Source organism: Phyllobates terribilis, unplaced genomic scaffold, assembly GCF_046119375.1.
Source record: "Phyllobates terribilis strain yellow unplaced genomic scaffold, ASM4611937v1 Scaffold_3__8_contigs__length_932513732, whole genome shotgun sequence".
NCBI classification, from domain to species: domain Eukaryota; kingdom Metazoa; phylum Chordata; class Amphibia; order Anura; family Dendrobatidae; genus Phyllobates; species Phyllobates terribilis.
Window position 1 is genome coordinate 879,543,899 of NW_027362763.1, and position 20,363 is coordinate 879,564,261.

A 20,363-nucleotide genomic window follows, 5' to 3' on the forward strand; every position below is an offset into this window, starting at 1 on the left:
AGAAAAAAACATCCGAGAAATTGATACAATATTAGGAGTGACAAAATCTACAGTTTGGTACATCCTGAGAAAGAAAGAAAGCACTGGTGAACTCATCAATGCAAAAAGACCTGGGCGCCCACGGAAGACAACAGTGGTGGATGATCGCAGAATAATCTCCATGGTGAAGAGAAACCCCTTCACAACAGCCAACCAAGTGAACAACACTCTCAAGGAGGTAGGCGTATCAATATCCAAATCTACCATAAAGAGAAGACTGCATGAAAGTAAATACAGAGGGTTCACTGCATGGTGCAAGCCACTCATAAGCATCAAGAATAAAAAGCCTAGACTGGACTCTGCTAAAAAAAACATCTAAAAAAGCCAGCACAGTTCTGGAAGAACATTCTTTGGACAGATGAAACGAAGATCAACCTTTACCAGAATGATGGAAAGAGAAAAGTATGGCGAAGGCGTGGTACAGCTCATGATCCAAAGCATACCACATCATCTGTAAAACACGGCGGAGGCAGTGTGATGGCTTGGGCATGCATGGCTGCCAGTGGCACTGGGTCACTAGTGTTTATTGATGATGTGACACAGGACAGAAGCAGCCGAATTAATTCTGATGTATTCAGAGCCATAGTGTGTGCTCAGATCCAGCCAAATGCAGCCAAACTGATTGGTCGTCGTTTCATACTACAGATGGACAATGACCCAAAACATAAAGCCAAAGCAACCCAGGAGTTTATTAAAGCAAAGAAGTGGAATATTCTTGAATGGCCAAGTCAGTCACCTGATCTCAACCCAATTGAGCATGCATTTCACTTGTTAAAGACTAAACTTCAGACAGAAAGGCCCACAAACAAACAGCAACTGAAAATCACCGCAGTGAAGGCCTGGCTGAGCATCAAAAAGGAGGAAACACAGCATCTGGTGATGTCCATGAGTTCAAGACTTCAGGCAGTCATTGCCAACAAAGGGTTTTCAACCAAGTACTAGAAATGAACATTTTATTTACAATTATTTAATCTGTCCAATTACTTTTGGTCCCTTTAAAAACAGGGTGGCACATGTAAAGGAGCTGAAACTCCTAAACCCTTCATCCAATTTTAATGTGGATACCCTCAAATGAAAGCTGAAAGTCTGAACTTCAACTGCATCTGAATTGTTTTGTTTAAAATTCATTGTGGTAATGTCTTGAACCAAAATTAGAAAAATGTTGTCTCTGTCCAAATATATATGGACCTAACTGTATATGTGCGTATCCTACAAGATGCGTTACTTTGTACACTCGGGTACTATGGCTATGAAAAGGACGACATAGTGTTCCTGCAGGGCAATGACCTGAAGCATACATTGAAATTGGTGAAGAATTCGTTCAATGAAAATTAAATAGAGGTGCTGGATTGGCCCCCACAGTCCTCAGACCTCAACCCAATTGAACACTTGTGGGTAGAGTTGAAGAAAAAACTGTATACATACAACTGTGGGCCCAGTTTGATTCTAGGATCCTGCAGTGGTAAGTGTTAGAGAACAAGATCTCTCTTAAGGAGCATTTGGAAGGGAGGATGATGCAATCCCTAAGGACAATGTAGTCTCTCAATTGGTGGCTGAATGTATCTAACCTGTCGAGGGAAGTTCCCTGGGTAAATATAGTTGCATGGGTGGTCACCACGGATGCAAGTCCCAGGGTGGGAAGCCCATCTGAAGGATATAATGGTCCAGGGGGTCTGGATAGGGAATGAGGTAGCACTTCCATCAAACTCGAAGGAGTAAATGGCAGTAAGGAAACTCCTTGCATCTCTACAGGGTCATCATGTCAGAATCTTCTCTGACAATCAGGTGTCAGTGGCATACATAAATCACCAGGGGGGAACCCTGTCCAAACCCTTGATGGAGGTGACAGATCACTTATTCCAACTAATGGAGGGTCATCTCCTTTCTTTGACGGTTCTTCACATAAAATATAAAGAAAACATCAGGGCGGACTTCCTGAGCCGCAATCAACTAAGGCAAGTGGAGTGGGATCTAAATGAGTCCATCTTCAACCAAATAGCACAGATGTGGGGCTGTCTGGACATAGACCTATTCGCCACCAAACTAAACAGAAAACTGAAAAGATTCTGTTCCCTGAATCCCAGAGAAGGCCCCCAAGTGATAGATGCCTTACTTGTTCAGTGGGACTTTGACCTGGTATACGCCTTTCCACCTGTAGCCCTAATCCTGTTAGTAATAAGGAAGATCAGGGAAAACAGGTCAAGGATTGTTTTGAGTGCTCCATTTTGGCCCAGAAGACCATGGTTCTCATGGTTGAGGATAATGTCTGTCACTGATCCTTGTGTCCTTCTGGAGATTCCGAATCCTCTCTCACAGGGGGTGGTGCACCATCCACAAGTAGCTAACCTTCATTTAATGGCATGGAATTTTAAGGGGCGCAGTTAAGAGAAAGAGGTTTTTCTCCTAATCTTATTTCCACTCTACTTCAGAGTAGGAAGGTAGCTACGACAAAAATATATGCTAGAACTTGGAGAAAGTTTCTAACCTCTTTGGGATCAAAGACAGAGGATGGGGCACCAGTGGGTCATATTCTGAAGTTCCTGCAAAAAGGTCTCGAACTAAGCCCATACACCAGTACCCTCGAAGTCCAGATGTCAGCTCTAGTAGCTCTGTATAACTGTGATTTAGCAGGAAATTATTGAGTGTCAAGGTTTATTAGAGCTTCATCTAAATCCAGGCCCATTTTAAGATAAAAAATTAGTGCCAAGGGATTTAAATCTAGTCCTAAGAGCCATGACGGAGTTACCGTTTGAGCCCATAGAATCAGTGTCCCTTAAGCTTCTTTCTCTTAAAACATCTGGTATCTTTAACATCTGCCCGAAGAGTCAGTGACATTCAGGCCCTTTCCATAATTCCACCATTTACTCAGATACTAGAAGACAGGGTAATTTTGAAGCTTGATCCACCCTACCTACCTAAAGCAACGTCCCAGTTTCATAGGTTACAGGAGATAGTTCTTCCTTCATTTTGCTCTAGTCCAAAAAATCAGAAGGAAGGGAAACTTCATACTCCAGATGTTAAATGATGTCTAGTTAGATACCAGTGTGTTACAGAAGCCTGGAGAAAAGAAAGTTTATTGTTCGTGTCCTTCCAGGGACCCAGGAAGGGGCTTAAGGCTTCAAAGTGCACAATAGCTAGATGGATCTACCTTAGGGAGGTCATTTCTTTAGCTTATTCTGCAAGTGGCAAAGCAGTTCCAGAAGGTTTGAAGGCTCACTCTACAAGAGCCGCAGCAGCCTCCTGGGCGGAGAGATCAGATTGTAAGGCGACAACCTGGTCTTCTCCTTCCACCTTCTATAAACATTATAGACTGGATATGGTTTCCTCTTCTGACCTTAGCTTTGGGAGAAGGGTGCTCCAGGCTGTGGTCCCTCCGTGAATTCTTATTTCTCCGTAATTCTCTTGTGGTGCTGTCATGGGTGATTGATAAAGACTTAATTACTTACTGGTAAAGGGATTTTTCAGAACACATGACAGCACCGTTATATTCCCTCCCGTCAAGTGTGGGTGAGCACTTCTTTTGCTAGTGTTATAAGTTCACGTTTTGAGTTATATGTATTGTGGGTAAACTTGAATTGTTGTAATAACCATTGATAGTCCTCTTGTGCTCTGTAATCCAAATGATGCAAGGGAGAGGTGCTGCCCTTTTTAGCCTGTAGGTTTCCTGTCCTTGAAGGGCAGATTCGCTCTCGTGGTGCTTTCATGGGTTTTGAAAAATCCTGGTGCCGGTAAGTAACTAAGTCTTTTGCAAGTTTTCCTACCTACAAAGAATGGAGAGGTCTGTAATTTTGAATGTAGGTACACTTCAACGGTGAGAGACAGAATCTAAAAATAAAAGCCAGAAAATCAATCACGTATGATTTTAAAATAATTAAATTGCATTTTATTGAATGAAATAAGTATTTGATCACCTACCAACCAGCAAGAATTCTGGCCCTCACAGACCTGTTAGTTTTTCTTTAAGAAGCCCTCCTACCCAGCACTCATTACCTGTATTACAGTGGGGAAAGTCAGCCACTAATTGTGCAAGTTCTCCCACTTAAAAAGATGAGAGAGGCCTGTAATTGACATCATAGGTAGACCTCAACTATGAGAGACAAAATGAGAAAACAAATCCTCAAAATCACATTGTCTGATTTGGAAAGAATTTTTTTTTCAAATTTTGGTGGAAAATAAGTATTTGGTAAATTACAAAAGTTCATTTCAATACTTTGTTATATATCCTTTGTTGGCAATGACTGAGGTCAAATGTTTTCTGTAAGTCTTCACAAGGTTGGCACACACTGTTGCTGGTATGTTGGCCCATTCCTCCATGCAGATCTCCTCTAGAGCAGTGATGTTTTGGGGCTGTCGCCGGGCAACACGGACTTTCAACTCTCTCCAAAGGTTTTCAATATGGTTTAGATCTGGAGACTAGCTAGGCCACTCCAGGATTTTGAAATGCTTCTTACGAAGCCACTCCTTTGTTTCTCTGGCAGTGTGCTTGGGATCATTGTCAGCTGAAAGACCCAGCCAAGTTTCATCTTCAATGCCCTTGCTGATGGAAGGAGGTTTGCACTAAAAATTTCACGATACATGGCCCCATTCATTCTTTCATGTACACGGATCAGTTGTCCTCATCCCTTTGCAGAGAAACAGCCCCAAAGCATGATGTTGCCAACCCCATGCTTTGCAGTAGGTATGGTGTTATTTGGATGCAACTCAGCATTCTTTCTTCTCCAAACACGACGAGTTGTGTTTCTACCAGACAGTTCTACTTTGGTTTCATCTGACCATATGACATTCTCCCAATACTCTTCTGGATCACCCGAATGCTCTCTAGCAAACTTCAGATGGGCCCGGATATGTAATGGCTTAAGCAGGGGGACACGTCTGGCACGGCAGGATCTGAGTCCCTGGCGGCGTAGTGTGTTACTGATTGTAACTAGTGTTGAGCGAGCACTAAAATGCTCGGGTGCTCGAAGCTCGGGCCGAGCTCACTGTGATACTCGGGTGCTCGACCCGAGCAACAAGCCCAATGTTAGTCTATGGGAGACCCGAACATTTTTGCGGCGGCTCCCCCGGCAGTCTGTAGAAAGCCTAAAAAGTGCCCAAAAAGATAGTGACAGTGCTCAAATGACATGGGGACAGCATGGGGATCGCCCCTGGAAGCATTTCTGACCCCCAGGTCACTGCTGTCAACAACGTGGTCAGAGGTATTAAGCCACTTTTACAGGCTCACAATAAAACGTTCAAAAACGAAAGTGAAAGTGCTTTCCTGTGAAATATGTTAAACCCTTAACGACCATGGGTCTTTCTGTTTTTGTGTTTTCCTTTTTTGCTCCCCTTCTTCCCAGAGCCAGAACTTTTTTAGTTTTCGTTCAATATGGCCATGTGAGGGCTTATTTTTTGCGGGACGAGTTGTACTTTTAAACACCATCACTGGTTTTACCATATTGTGTGCTGGAAAATGGGAAAAAAATTCCAAGTGCAGTGAAACTGCAAAAAAATGCAATTCCACAGTTGTTTTTTGGGTCCTTTTTTTACCACGTTCACAGATTGCTAAAACTGACCTGCCATCATTATTTTCCAGGTCGTTACAAGTTCATAGACACCAAACATGTATAGGTTCTTTTTTATTTAAGTGGTGAAAAAAAAATCCAAAGCTTGCTAAAAAAGCAAAAAAAAATGATGCCATTTTTCGAGACCCTTAGCTTCTCCATTTTTCGGGATCTGGGGTCAGGTGAGGGCTTATTTTTTGCGTGCCGGGCTGACGTTTTTATTGATACCATTTTGGGGTAGATCTGATGTTTTGATCGCCCGTTATTGCATTTTATTGCAAAGTTGTAGCGACCAAAAAAACTTAATTCTGGCGTTTAAAATTTTTTTCTCGTTACGCCGTTTACTGATTGTATTAATTCTTCTTTTATATTGATAGATCGGGCTATTCTGAACGCGGCGATACCAAATATGTGTATGTGGTTTTTTTTTTATATATATATATATTTTATTTTGAATGGGGCGAAAGGGGGGTGACTTAAACATTTATATATTTTTTATTTTTTTAATTTTTTTAAAAACTTTTTTTTTACACTTTCTGCTTGCTTCTCCAGAGGAGACTAGAAGCAGCAGTTGTCTGATTGCTTCTACTGCATACAAGCGATGAGCAGATCGCTTGTATGCAGGAGAAATGCTCACTTGCTATGAGCGCTGACCACTAGGTGGCGCTCATAGCAATTGAGACATGACAACCACAGGCGTCTGCTGCAGACCCTGAGTTGTCATGCCCACCCATTGGTGACCCGCGATCACGTGACGGGGTCACTGATGGGAGGGGCTTAGGACTCCCGGAAGCGCGAGTTAAATGCCACTGTCAGAGATTTAACATGTTAACAGCCGCGGGTGGATTGCGATTCCAATAATCAGCTGACATGTGCTCGCTTCAGTGCGGCCTCACCGCCGGAGCTCCCGCTGAACCGGCCTTCCCGACCTGGTGCGTACTATTACTGACCAGGTCTGAAACGGGTTAAGGAACATCCTTTCCAGGGTAAAGACTTGTGTATAAGGTAAAATAAATAACCAAAAACAAAAATACTCCTCCACACCTTGGGCTATGTTCACAAGTAACATTTTTTATGCGTTTTTGCACGTTTGTATTGCTTTCAACCGTGACAAATGAATTCACCGGGAAATGTCGTTTTAACATTTTACAACCTTATCTGGCCATGTGCTGTGTGACACATGCATACAGTGCTAAAAAGACATGGGAACAGCATGGGGAAGACCCCTGGAAGCATCTCTGACACCCAGGTCACTGCCTAAAAGTGTGCCCATCAGAAGTGATCCTTGCCGCATCAGAAGATGCAGACTTGCAACTATCCCCGTGCAAGTCCTTGTCCCAGGGCAGTGTTCAATTGTACCTCCCCCATAACTTGCAATACAAGCGCAAGTATGCAGCCTGCCACCCACCCACCCCCAGGCTGCAGTACCATACTGCTAGCTTGCTTGCACTTGAAATTGGGCCTTTTAGGCATGTGGAGGTGGAATCTGGCCACCACGTCACGGCTGCGTCGGTAGCCTGGTATTCATACTCAGTCCCCAGCCGCCCCGCGGCCGGGTGTCCACGCTTGGTCCCCAGCCGCCAGGGGGCGGCCGGGTGTCCATACTCAGTCCCCAGCCGCTCCGCGGCCGGGTGCCCACACACAGTCCCCAGCCGCGTGGGGGTGGCCGGGTGTCCATAAACGGTCCCCAGCCGCCCCTATTTGTCCCGGTGCGCCTTATACACAAGCGCGCATACCAAAACATTACCTGTGCCCTCCCCAGTGCATTTAGTGGGATGGACAGCCTAACCACAAACACGTGGACAAGTGAATGTGGCCAGGAATGGTCCATCTCACTGACGCCTTCACACTGGGTTAATATTGTGGAAGCCGGGACACAGTTGGACACTGGGATACAACACGTCCTCCAGACATAGAGGATTGCGGGTCCTGGGTCAATCAGGCTTCAACACAAAGTTCAGAAGGTAGACAGCAGCAGTGGTCGGCCTCCTACACAACGAGTAAATTATTCATGATCATGAGGCCATCCACCTCCTTAGCTTTCTGTTCCTTGGAATGCAAGCGCATGTATGTAGTAGCAGCTAGGCCTGAGGTGGTCAGCGTTTTGGCGCATATTCTACCTCCTTCGAGGATTGCTGGATGTTTTCCTGCTACTATCCCAGTTCTATGACTCCCGTTAAAACAAAGCTTCAGGTGATGAATGATGGATGAGGTGGTGGCAAAGGAGAAAGAGCAGGAGGAACAGGGACCATTCACATCAATATCAGGCCAGCCAACCACACATGTCTTGTAGGATATGTTTCTGTACCATAAGGAGCGGTTCAGCTACACAGTTATAAGGCATACAGTGAATGCAATGCCTACCAAAAATTTCGAGGCACTCCAATGCCCCTTGGAAGTGACATGGAGGTCAGAGGGCCTTAACTAAACCGTTTTTTCCATTTATAGCAACTGGGTCTCCTGTACACTGTTGGCCTAAGCAGGGAAAGGAAGGCTTTCCAAAAATTATTAGGCACTGCAATGCCCCTTGAAACAGACGTGGATTACAGCGTATTAAAAACCTTCTACCCATTATTGGGGAGTGGGTCTCCCTTAGTGTTCGCCTATGCATTGAAAAGCAAATGCTGACAAAAATTAGGAGGAAATTCAATGCCCGTTGCAAGAGTCGTGGAGGTTAGAGGTAATTAAAAACAACATGTCAATGCCCCTTGGAAGAGCTGTGGAGTTCAGAGTGGTTTAACAAGACGGTTTTAATGCCCCTTAGAAGAGACGTGGAGTTCAGAGTGGTTTAACAAGACAGTTTTAATGCCCCTTGGAAGAGTGGTGGAGGTTACAGTGGAATAAAAAGACAATATCAATGCCCCGTGGAAGAGACGTGGAGGTCACAGTTGCTTAACAAGATGGTTTTAATGCCCCTTGGAAGAGTGTTGGAGGTCGCAGTGGAATAAAAAGACAATATCAATGCCCCTTGGAAGAGTGGTGGAGGTTACAGTGGAATAAAAAGACAATATCAACGCCCTTTGGAAGAGACGTGGAGGTCACAGTAGCTTAACAAGACGCTTTTAATGCCCCTTGGAAGAGTGGTGGAGGTTGCAGTGGAATAAAAAGACAATATTAACGACCCTTGGAAGAGACGTGGAGGTCACAGTAGCTTAACAAGACGATTTTAATGCCCCTTACAAGAGCCATGCAGTACAGCATATTAAAAACATTATTCCCATTATTGGGGAGTGGGTCTCCCATAGTCTTTGCCTATGCCTTCCAAGCAAAAGCTGCCAAAAATTAGGAAGGGGGAACGTGCAATGTCCCTTACAAGAGCCATGCAGTACAGTATATTAAAAACATTATTCCCATTATTGGGGAGTGGGTCTCCCATAGTCTTTGCCTATGCCTTCCAAGCAAAAGCTGCCAAAAATTAGGAAGGGGGAACGTGCAATGTCCCTTACAAGAGCCATGCAGTACAGTATATTAAAAACATTATTCCCATTATTGGGGAGTGGGTCTCCCATAGTCTTTGCCTATGCCTTCCAAGCAAAAGCAGACAAAAATTAGGACAGAGGAACTTGCAATGCTGGCAACATGGACCACGGTCACCCTGGTGGTATAGTGGTCGTGGAGGCTGTGGATAAGGAGAAGAGCAAAAAACAGCCGAAATGAGGAAGCGTATACCCATGTGTGGGTGTGAAGCGATGCATGGGAATACACCTCCCGAAATAACACAGTGGATTTGACTTTATGTTACTCTGCTGTCATTTGGTGGTGATGAGAAGTCTGGCCCAATCCAGCCCTTGTTCATTTTGATAAGGGTCAGCTTGTCAGCATTGTCAGTTGACAGGCGAGTGCGCTTATCAGTTATAATTCCCCCAGCGGCACTAAAAACACGCTCCGATAACACGCTAGCGGCAGGGCAGGCCAGGACCTCCAAGGCATACAGAGTGAGTTCATTCCAAGTGTCCAGCTTGGATACCCAATAATTAAAAGGCACAGAGGAATCACGGAGGACGCTGGTACTCCCTCACCATCTTTTGAAACTTTCCACTCCTTGTGAGAGTACCCTGCGCCTCAGGGCCTGTAAGCTGCGCAGGTCTCAGAAAACTGTCCTAGAACATTGACAGTGTTCCCCTGCCTCTGCTGGATTGGAGTTGCGTCTCTCTCGCCTGTATGCCTTAGTTGGGCAGCGAACTGTGACCTCTGCCGCTACCGTGTTCAGATGGGAATTTTTTTAAGAGTTCTGCAGCAAGGGCCTTCTGGTACTGCCCCATTTTTGTAGACCTCTCCAACTCAGGAATAAGAGAGTGAAAGTTCTCCTTGTAGAGGGGGTCTAAAAGTGTCATCAACCAGTAATGACTGTCACCCAACATTTTGACAATGCGAGGGTCACGGTTAAGGCAGCGTAACATAAAGTCAGCCATGGATGCCAGACTGGTAACGGGCAAGACTTCCGTGTCCTCACCAAGATGACGACTGATAGTGTTGAGCGATCACTAAAATGCTCGGGTGCTCGAAGCTCGGGCCGAGCTTACCGTGATACTCGGGTGCTCGACCCGAGCAACGAGCCCAATGTTAGTCTATGAGAGACCCGAGCATTTTTGCGGCAGCACCCCCGGCAGTCTGTAGAAAGCCTAAAAAGTGCCCAAAACGATAGTGACAGTGCTCAAAAGACATGGGGGCAGCATGGGGATCGCCCCTGGAAGCATTTCTGACCCCCAGGTCACTGCTGTCAACAACGTGGTCAGAGGTATTAAGCCACTTTTGCGGGCTCACAATAAAAACGTTCAAAAACGAAACTGAAACGGTTTTCCTGTGAAATATGTTAAGGAATTTCCTTTCCAGGGTAAAAACTTGTGTATAAGGTAAAATAAATAACCAAAAACAAAAATACTCCTCCACACCTTGGGCTATGTTCACAAGTAGCATTTTTCATGCGTTTTTGCACTTTTGTATTGCTTTCAACCGTGACAAATGCGTTCACCGGGAAATGTCATTTTAACATTTTACAACCTTATCTGGCCATGTGCTGTGTGACACATGCATACAGTGCTGAAAAGACAAGGGATCAGCATGGGGAAGACCCCTGGAACCATCTCTGACCCCCAGGTCACTGTCTAAAAGTGTGCCCATCAGAAGTGATCCTTGCCGCATCAGAAGATGCAGACTTGCAACTATCCCCGTGCAAGTCCTTGTCACAGGGCAGTGTTCAATTGTACCTCCCCCATTCCTTGCAATGCAAGCGAAAATATGCAGCCAACCACCCATCCACCCGCAGGCTGCAATACCATACTGCTAGCTTTCACTTGAAATGGGGCCTTTTAGTTTGGAGGAGGCCGAAGCTGGCCACTACCTCATGGCCGCTTCGGCAGCGAGGTATCCATACTCTGTCCCCAGCCGCCCGGCGGCCGGGTGTCCACGCTCGGTCCCCAGCCGCCAGGTGGCGGCCAGGTGTCCATACTCGGTCCCCAGCCGCCCTGATTTCTCCTGTCACCTTCCCCCACACTTTTCTTAGCCTGGCCTGCTTTAGGGCAGCATTGGACGAGCCCACCAGAGAACCAGACTCCTCCGGTGGGCCCTGGCTTCTCCATCAGGGGAGTTGAGAGTGCCTAGGTGAGGAGCATGATGATGATGATAGAAGTTAGCATCTGCTTTGTTTTCTTGGAATGCAAGCGCATGTATGTAGTAGCGGCTAGGCCTGAGGTGGTCAGCGTTTTGGATCATATCCTACCTTCTCCGAGGATTGCTGGATGTTTTCCTGCTACTATCCAAGTTCTATGACTCCCATTAAAGCAAAGCTTCAGGTGATAAATGATGGATGAGGTGGTGGCAAAGGAGAAAGAGCAGGAGGAACAGGGATCATTCACATCAATATCAGGCCAGTCAACCAGATATGTCTTGTAGGATATGTTTCTGTAACAAAAGGAGCGGTTCGGCTACACAGTTATAGGGCATACAGTGAGTGCAATGCCTACCAAAAATTTCGAGCCACTCCAATGCCCCTTGGAAATGACATGGAGGTCAGAGGGCATTAACTAAACCTTTTTTTCGATTTATAGCAACTGGGTCTCCCGTGCACTGTTGGCCTAAGCAGTGAATGGAAGGCTTTCCAAAAATTATGAGGAACTGCAATGCCCCTTACAAGAGCCATGTGTGGCACCCCAGGGGTCTGGTCACCACAGTAATAGAGATATTACGTCGGAGAGCAAGTGGGAGGTTTCCTGGTCAGGATCCCTTAAACATGCAACATCCTCCTGCCCCAGTCCTGGGAGGGGAGAATTCTGCCCTTATAAACTGGATCTGGGGCGGGGTTGAGTGAGTCAGAGAACAGTCAGAGTCAGAGTGAGAGCAAGGGAAAGTAACAGCAAGGAGCTCTGTAGGAGCTAGGAGCTAAAGACCAGGGGCTGGAAGCTGAGCAGAGCTCGCCCTGGCAGAAGACAATAGGAACCGGACACAGGAGTCCGAAGCTGTGAGGACTTATATATCCAGCAGCAGAAACCAGCCGGCAGGGGATTTCAGGTCCTCTGGCCATAGAAGCCCGGAGGCTCAGTCACAAGCAAGGGACCAGCACCGCCGTCGTGGAGCGGAGGCTAACAGAAGGCCCCAAGTCACCAGCCATACGGGTGAGCACTACACGGTACACTCAGGGACGTGGGCTACTTCTACCCGCTTACAGCAAGGTAGCCAGGAAGAGTGCAGACAGACGGGAAGGCCTACAACTCCACCTGGCCAGGGGAACTCCTGCTTGCTCACAGACTGACCAGGCCTCTTATGCTAGCCAGTACTCCTGGGAGGGTCTACCTTATAATCATCAGTAAAGACCCTGAACTGCACTGCAAAGACTCTGAGTCGTTCCTTCTGCGCTCGTGCACCATCACCCCCATCATCCACACTCACTACCCTGAGGCTATACTCCTCCCGAGGGGAGTTATCCCATTCTATGCTGCGCACACAACACCAGCCTCAGCGGTCTGCCTCGCAGCGGTGGTACTCCCTGACCGCAATCCACGGGTGGCGCAGTCGGACAATTAACCTCAAAACCTAAGAAAGACTGCCACTGGTTTAACCAGCCTGAGCCACGGGACTGGGTCACCGCCACGGAGACTACAGACCCCAGAGACCCGGCACCGGGTATCCCACACACGTGTACACACGGCCCAGGGGGCGCGTCACATGCAGTACAGCATATTACAAACATAAGTCCCATTATTGGGGAGTGGGTGTCCCATAGTGTTTGCTTATGCCTTGCAAGCAAAAGCTGCCAAAAAATAGGATGGAGCAACTTGCAATGCCCCTTACAAGAGCCATGCAGTACAGCATATTGCATACATAAGTCCCATTATTGGGGAGTGGGTCTCCCATAGTATTTGCTTATGCTTTCCCAGCAAAAGCTGCCAAAAATTTGGACGGAGGAACTTGCAATGCTGGCACCCTGGTGGTATAGTGGTGGTGGAGGCTGAGGATAAGGAGAAGAAGATTAAACAACCGAAACGAGGAAGCGTATACCCATGTATGGGTGTGAAGCGGTGCATGTGAATACACCTCCCGAAATAACACAGTGGATTTGACTTTATGTTACTCTGCTGTCATTTGGTGGTGATGAGAAGTCTGGCCCAATCCAGCCCTTGTTCATTTTGATAAGGGTCAGCTTGTCAGCATTGTCAGTTGACAGGCGAGTGCGCTTATCAGTTATAATTCCCCCAGCGGCACTAAAAACACGCTCCGATAACACGCTAGCGGCAGGGCAGGCCAGGACCTCCAAGGCGTACAGAGCGAGTTCATTCCAAGTGTCCAGCTTGGATACCCAATAATTAAAAGGCACAGAGGAATCACGGAGGACGCTGGTACGATCGGCACGGTACTCCCTCACCATCTTTTGAAACTTTCCACTCCTTGTGAGAGTACCCCGCGCCTCAGGGCCTGTAAGCTGGGCAGGTGTCAGAAAACTGTCCCAGAACGTTGACAGTGTTCCCCTGCCTCTGCTGGATTGGAGTTGCATCTCTCTCGCCTGTACGCCTTGGTTGGGCAACAAACTGTGACCTCTGCCGCTAGCGTGTTCAGATGGGAATTTTTTTAAGAGTTCTGCAGCAAGGGCCTTCTGGTATTGCCCCATTTTTGTAGACCTCTCCACCTCAGGAATAAGAGAGTGAAAGTTCTCCTTGTAGCGGGGGTCTACAAGTGTCACCAACCAGTAATGACTGTCACCCAACATTTTGACAACGCGAGTGTCACGGTTAAGGCAGCGTAACATAAAGTCAGCCATGCGTGCCAGACTGGTAACGGGCAAGATTTCCGTGTCCTCACCAAGATGACGACTGACCATGCTCTCCTCCTCCTCCTCCTCTTCCTCCTCCCCCCTGTCCTCAGGCCACCCACGCTGAACCGACGGTATGACACTTGTACAGGTACTACCGTCTACAACGCATGATAGCAGCTCCTGTTCTTCCTTCTCCTCCTCCTCCTCCTCCTCTCCCTCATTGTCCCCCAATGCACGTTGGGATGAGATGAGGCTGGGCTGTGTGTAATCGCCCGCTACGGCTTCTTGATCCATCTCATCATACTCTGACTGCAATGCTTCCTCTTTAATTCTCTGCAGAGAGCATTGCAAAAGACAGACAAGTGGTGGGATGCTGACACTAATGAAGGCGTCATCGCCACTCACCATCTTGGTGGCCTCCTCAAAGTTTGTCAGGATGGTACATATGTCAGACATCCATGTCCACTCCTGAGGTCTTATGTGTGGAGTCTGACCTGAATATCGACGGCCTTGTTGCAGCTGGTACTCCACAACTGCTCTCTTCTGCTCACAAATCCTTTGCAACATGTGGAGGGTAGAGTTCCAACGTGTGGGGACATCACACACCAGTCGGTGTGCCGGAAGCTGCAAACGCTGCTGCAACACAGCAAGGGCGGCGGAAGCTGTAGCCGACTTGCGAAAATGAGCTGACAGGCGGCGTACTTTCACGAGCAGATCTGGCAACTCGGGGTACGATTTAAGAAACCGCTGAACCACGAGGTTAAGCACATGAGCCAGGCATGGTACGTGTGTGATCTCACCTCGCCTCAGAGCCGCCACCAGGCTACGGCCATTGTCACACACGACCATGCCGGGATGTAGGTTCAGCGGTCTCAGCCACAGATCTGCCTGCTCTTTCACAGCTGTCCACAACTCACAAGCAGTGTGAGGTTTATCACCTAAGCTTATGAGTTTCAGCACAGCCTGTTGCCGCTTGGCGGAGGCAGTACTGCAATGCTTCCAGCTTGTAACTGATGTGGTGATATCTGAGATGGAGGCTGAACATGAGGAGGAGGAGGAGGAGGAGGATGCGCAGGAGCTGTACACTGTGGGGGCAACTCTGACTGACATAGGGCCTGCAATCCTCGGTGTGGGGAGGATGTGTTCCGTCCCAAGGTCCAACTGGGTCCCAGCTTCCACTATGTTTACCCAGTGTGCCGTCAGAGAGATGTACCGTCCCTGGCCACAAGCACTTGTCCAAGTGTCCGTTGTCAGGTGGACTCTCTCAGTAACTGCGTTGTTGAGGGCATGGCAGATGCTTTGGGACACGTGCTTGTGTAGTGCGGGGATGGCACACCGGGCAAAATAGTGTCGGCTGGGGACCGAGTACCGAGGGACGGCCACCGCCATAACATTGTGGAAGGATTCCGTCTCCACCAGCCTAAAAGGCAGCATTTCCAATGCAAGCAGTCGTGAAATGTGCGAATTTAGGAATGTGGCCTGTGGGGCGTTAGCTGCGAATTTCCGCTTTCGTTCAAAGGTCTGGGATATGGACAATTGAACGCTGCGGTGGGACGTGGACGTGGACGTTGATGCTGTTTCTTGAGAAACTGCCATAACAAGTGAAGACTGAGAGGAGGGGGCATCTTTACATGCAGCATGGACAGGGGATTGCCTTGCACACACAACAGGGGGTTCTATTGCACGCACAACAGTGGAAGAAGCAGTGGTGACTCCAGCTGACACTGGTCGTGGACCCTGGGTTTCGCCCCACAAAGTCGGGTGTTTTGCTGCCATGTGCCTGATCATGCTGGTGGTGGTCAGGCTGGTAGTTTTGTCACCCCTGCTGATGCTGGCATGGCAGGTGGAACATATGGCCTTTTTGGGGTTATCAGCAGAGTCTTTAAAAAAATTCCAGACTCTGGAAGACCTACTGCTTGTACTGGCAACGTCCCTCGTGTTGGTGTTACGGGGAACGGTTGCCTGCCTTCTGTCTGCGGCCACCACACTGCTTCTTCCTGCCTGTTGGGGTACTCTGCCTCCCTCCCCTTGTGTGCTGCTGGCCTCACTCTGCATGTCCTCCTTCCACGTTGGGTCAGTTACTAGATCATCCACCACCTCCTCCTCTTCAACTTGCGCACCACGATCCTCCTCCTCACTTCCTGGCAATTGTGTCTCTTCATCGTCCACCTCTTGTGACAGATTGCCAACGTCGACCTACTGTGGCCGTGGCTGTTCAAATATTTGGGCATCGCAACATGGGATCTCCTCTTCCACCACTTCAAGCGTATCAGGCGAGGGGCCCAAATATGGAAATGGACCAGTGAACAGCTCTTCAGAGTATCCAAGTGTGGGATCACTTGCTGTCTGACGACACTCGGCATGGTGGGAGGAAGGAGCATCAGGGTGAGGAGGAGTATGCGGTCGAGACTCACGGCTACTAAGAGTTGACCGTGTGGAAGACAGACCGGAGGTGGTGGTGCCCAGGTAACTGGAAGTATTGTCTGCTATCCAATTAATAACCTGTTCACACTGATCAGTTCTCAATACTGGTGTTGTTCTGTGCTTCCCTAGTAATTCGGTCAAGAAGTGGGAGCGAGAAGATGTGGCTGTTGGTTGTGGCACATTTTCACCTTGGCCACAGCCCCGTCCTCTGCACGAACCATCACCAGAACGTCCATTTCCACGTCCCTTGCCACGCGCCTTGCCCATTGTAAATGAAGTAAAATAGCTTACACTTGCACTATCAATGGAAAAAGGGTAATAAAGAGTAGATTAGAACCGTGGAAGAGGAAAACCACAGTCATTGTATACTGGGGTATACCACACTTTTTTAAATAGAGATATTTGCGGCTGAACAGTGAGCGACACACTCAAACTGCTTTTTTTTTAGATACCAAAGGCCCAAAACTGGATAGTACAGCGATTTGACCCATGGAACTTCGAAACCATACTGGGATGTCGGGCCTACACAAGACTATTTTCAACAGATATATTTTTGTGTCACAACAGTCAGGAGACACTACTGTTTTTCTTTGCGGAAAAAACTACCAAAACCTGAATAATAGAGATTTTTTACCGTGGAACAGCAAAACCACAGTTATAATTTACTGGTGTATACCAGGCTTTTTAAAATATATATATATTTGCGGCTGAACAGTGAGCGACACACTCAAACTGTTTTTTTTAGATACAAATGGCCCAAAAGTGGATAATACAGAGGTTTGTACCGTGGAACTGCAAAACCACACTTGTATTTCTCGGGCCTACACCAGACTATTTTCAACAGATATATTTGTGTCTGAAAAATCAGGGAGACACTATTTTTTTTTTTTTACAGCAAAAAATGCAAAAAGCAGGATAATAGAGATTTTTTACCGTGGAACAGCAAAAGCACACTTCTGTCTCTCTGGCCTACACCAGACTATTTTCAACAGATATATTTGTGTCTGAAAAATCAGGGAGACACTATTATTATTTTTATACAGCAAAAAATGCCAAAAACAGGATAATAGAGATGTTTTACCGTGGAACATCAAAACCACAGTAATAATTTACTGGTGTATACCAGGCTTTTTAAAATATATATATATTTGCGGCTGAACAGTGAGCGACACACTCAAACTGTTTTTTTTAGATACAAATGGCCCAAAAGTGGATAATACAGAGGTTTGTACCGTGGAACTGCAAAACCACACTTGTATTTCTCGGGCCTACACCAGACTATTTTCAACAGATATATTTGTGTCTGAAAAATCAGGGAGACACTATTTTTTTTTTTTTACAGCAAAAAATGCAAAAAGCAGGATAATAGAGATTTTTTACCGTGGAACAGCAAAAGCACACTTCTGTCTCTCTGGCCTACACCAGACTATTTTCAACAGATATATTTGTGTCTGAAAAATCAGGGAGACACTATTATTATTTTTATACAGCAAAAAATGCCAAAAACAGGATAATAGAGATGTTTTACCGTGGAACATCAAAACCACAGTAATAATTTACTGGTGTATACCAGGCTTTTTAAAATATATATATATTTGCGGCTGAACAGTGAGCGACACACTCAAACTGTTTTTTTTAGATACAAATGGCCCAAAAGTGGATAATACAGAGGTTTGTACCGTGGAACTGCAAAACCACACTTGTATTTCTCGGGCCTACACCAGACTATTTTCAACAGATATATTTGTGTCTGAAAAATCAGGGAGACACTATTTTTTTTTTTTTTTTTACAGCAAAAAATGCAAAAAGCAGGATAATAGAGATTTTTTACCGTGGAACAGCAAAAGCACACTTCTGTCTCTCTGGCCTACACCAGACTATTTTCAACAGATATATTTGTGTCTGAAAAATCAGGGAGACACTATTATTATTTTTATACAGCAAAAAATGCCAAAAACAGGATAATAGAGATGTTTTACCGTGGAACATCAAAACCACAGTAATAATTTCCTGGTGTATACCAGGCTTTTTAAAATATATATATATTTGCGGCTGAACAGTGAGCGACACACTCAAACTGTTTTTTTTAGATACAAATGGCCCAAAAGTGGATAATACAGAGGTTTGTACCGTGGAAATGCAAAACCACACTTGTATTTCTCGGGCCTACACCAGACTATTTTCAACAGATATATTTGTGTCTGAAAAATCAGGGAGACACTATTTTTTTTTTTTTACAGCAAAAAATGCAAAAAGCAGGATAATAGAGATTTTTTACCGTGGAACAGCAAAAGCACACTTCTGTCTCTCTGGCCTTCACCAGACTATTTTCAACAGATATATTTGTGTCTGAAAAATCAGGGAGACACTTATTATTTTTATACAGCAAAAAATGCCAAAAACAGGATAATAGAAATGTTTTACCGTGGAACATCAAAACCACAGTAATAATTTACTGGTGTATACCAGGCTTTTTAAAATATATATTTGCGGCTGAACAGTGAGCGATACACTCAAACTGTTTTTTTTAGATACAAATGGCCCATAGAACTGCAAAACCACACTTCTATTTCTCTGGCCTACACCAGACTATTTTCAACAGATATATTTGTGTCTGAAAAATCAGAGGCACACTTTTTTTTTTGGGGGGGGGGGGGCACCAAAAGGTTAATAAGATGGGTATTTGTACATTGTGAAGGAGGAAAAAAAAATAGGATTTAGATAAAAAAAAAGGATTTTTCCTGGCCCTGGAGCTAAGTCCAGCAATTTCAGCAACAGGAGCAGCACACAGGACTGTAATGCAGCGTTTGCTGGTATAACCACTGCGTCTCCTATACAGCCTGCCTGCCTGCCTGCCTGATATACCTGGGATGGATATTAGTCCTGAGAAGGACTGTTTGTTTGATCTGGCAGCCTTTACAGACCCTACACTAACTATTTTGCAGGATATATCTCTCCCTAAATCAGCAGCGCTGTCCCTACACTGTCTGATCCGCAGCGACTTTTCCAAGATGGCGGCGCCCGGTTTTAAATACTCGAGGTGACGCTGTGCGGCCAGCCAATCACTGTAATGCCCACAAACAACATGGCTGCGGCATTACTGTGACTGGCTGGCAATCCCTGCATGTTCATTGGCTCTGTAAAGAGCGCCAAACATGCAGGGCGGAGACCCGAGCTCCCGCCCGAGTAACCCGGAAATGCTCGGTGCTCGCCGAACATCCCGAGTAGCGTGATGCTCGGGCAAGTACCGAGCAGTGTCGAGCATGTTCGCTCAACACTAATTGTAACCTGTGTAACGTTGGTCCCAGCTCTCTGCAGGTCATTCACTAGGTCCCCCCTTGTGGTCCTGGGATTTTTGCTCATCGTTCTTGAGATCATTTTAACCCCATGGGGTGAGATCTTGTGTGGAGCCCCAGATCGAGGGAGATTATCAGTGGTCTTGTATGTCTTCCATTTTCTAATTATTGCTCCCACAGTTGATTTCTTCACAACAAGCTGCTTGCCTATTGCAGATTCAGTCTTCCCAACCAGGTGCAGGGCTACAATTTTGTTTCTGGTGTCCTTCGACAGCTCTTTGGTCTTCACCATAGTGGAGTTTGGAGTGTGACTGTTTGAGGTAGCGGACAGGTGTCTTTTATACTGCTAACAAGTTCAAACAGGTGCTAGTTAGAGATGAGCGGTGTTCGACTCGAACTGTTCGCCAATCTCAAATTCTAGCTGTTTTGGGCGGCGTTCGAGCCGTTCGGCGAACACGAACGATTTGAAAAAAAATCGGCTGTTCGAGGTTATGTTCGATAACTGTTCGTGCACCAAAATCATAACTGGATTTTATCTCAGTAATGCTGAAAATTAATGTTAATACGCAGTTTGAGTGTACAGCGGGGCGGGGGGAGGGGCAGGGGATGGATCTCTGCAGGAATAATGAAGATCTCCATTTTTTTTTCTCTTTCCCACATTTACAGTGGGGAGGTGCAGTCTGTCAGCCTATCAGCAGCGCACACACGGAGCGAACTGCTTTTTTTCACACAAGCAAGGGCATGTGTCATTGGCAGTGTATGTCACATGTCCTTGCCCTATAAGACCCAGCCATTTTCCCCGTCGCCACCATTTTCTCA